The sequence below is a fragment of the Sinocyclocheilus anshuiensis genome, unplaced genomic scaffold (assembly GCF_001515605.1).
Source record: "Sinocyclocheilus anshuiensis isolate Anshui unplaced genomic scaffold, SAMN03320099.WGS_v1.1 scaffold332, whole genome shotgun sequence".
Taxonomy (NCBI): Eukaryota; Metazoa; Chordata; class Actinopteri; order Cypriniformes; family Cyprinidae; genus Sinocyclocheilus; species Sinocyclocheilus anshuiensis.
In genome coordinates this window covers 625,664-626,490 of record NW_015554181.1, presented here as the reverse complement: position 1 = coordinate 626,490, position 827 = coordinate 625,664, and the positions used below count along the sequence as shown (strand labels likewise).

The window sequence follows — 827 nt, the reverse complement described above, 5'->3', positions numbered from 1 at the left end:
AAGCGGAGTCCAGCCCGGGGTCGTCACATGTGGTTGCCGCAAGCCTGCCGGCCGCTCCTTCGCTGAATCCGCCGGCCGCGCCGTTCTCAAGCCCGGCAGCCGTTCCTCACTCTAGTCCGCCCGCCTCCGCTCACTCAAGCCCGCCCGCCGCCGCTCACTCAAGCCCGCCGTGTGTTTCATTGTAAAAGCGAAATTACTTTGTTTGGCCTTCCAAAAGAGGACACGACTGGAAATCAGTGGTTAAGTTGTATTTACAACACTGTTCCAGAACAGTTCAAACCAAATATTCGTGTGTGTGTGCAACGCATTTAACGGAGGACTGTTTCCTGAACCTACAGTGCCGTCTGTTCTGACTCACAACCTGTAAGTATGTTTTCATATTTAAAGAATTTGCCACTGATGATTCAAACGCAAGTTTTGAGCAGTGTAGAGTAGCGCTTGTTGTTTGTCGTTTCTCCGATCACAAATGCAGACAAATGGTTTTATGTTGCGGCGCGATACGCAACGCAACGTGTAAAAAGACAATATAAGTCATTATAATCTGTAATTATGTCCCCACTGGATGCAACAAATGCCTCGTTTATAATGGGTTTTAATGTTTTTGTCTCGTCGCTCCGGCCAGACACAGCATCACAGTATAAGGGGCGTAACATTTCCGGTCACACACTTGAGGTATTCGTCCAATCACAACGCACTGGATAGCTGGCCAATCAGAGCACAGCCCGCTTTTCAGACAGATGAGCTTTGTAAAAATCGACGTGTTTCTGAAAGGCGGGGCATAGAGGAGAAACAATAATGTACAGTATGTGGAAAATAATGTGTTTTTT

At 47.6% G+C, this 827-nt stretch overlaps 1 protein-coding gene across 6 annotated transcripts in view; it reads right to left on the bottom strand.

The window, feature by feature from the left end:
* LOC107671032 (endophilin-B2-like) overlaps nt 1–827 on the bottom strand; it is a 28,396-nt gene that overhangs the window by 12,388 nt on the left and 15,181 nt on the right. The window lies entirely within an intron of this gene.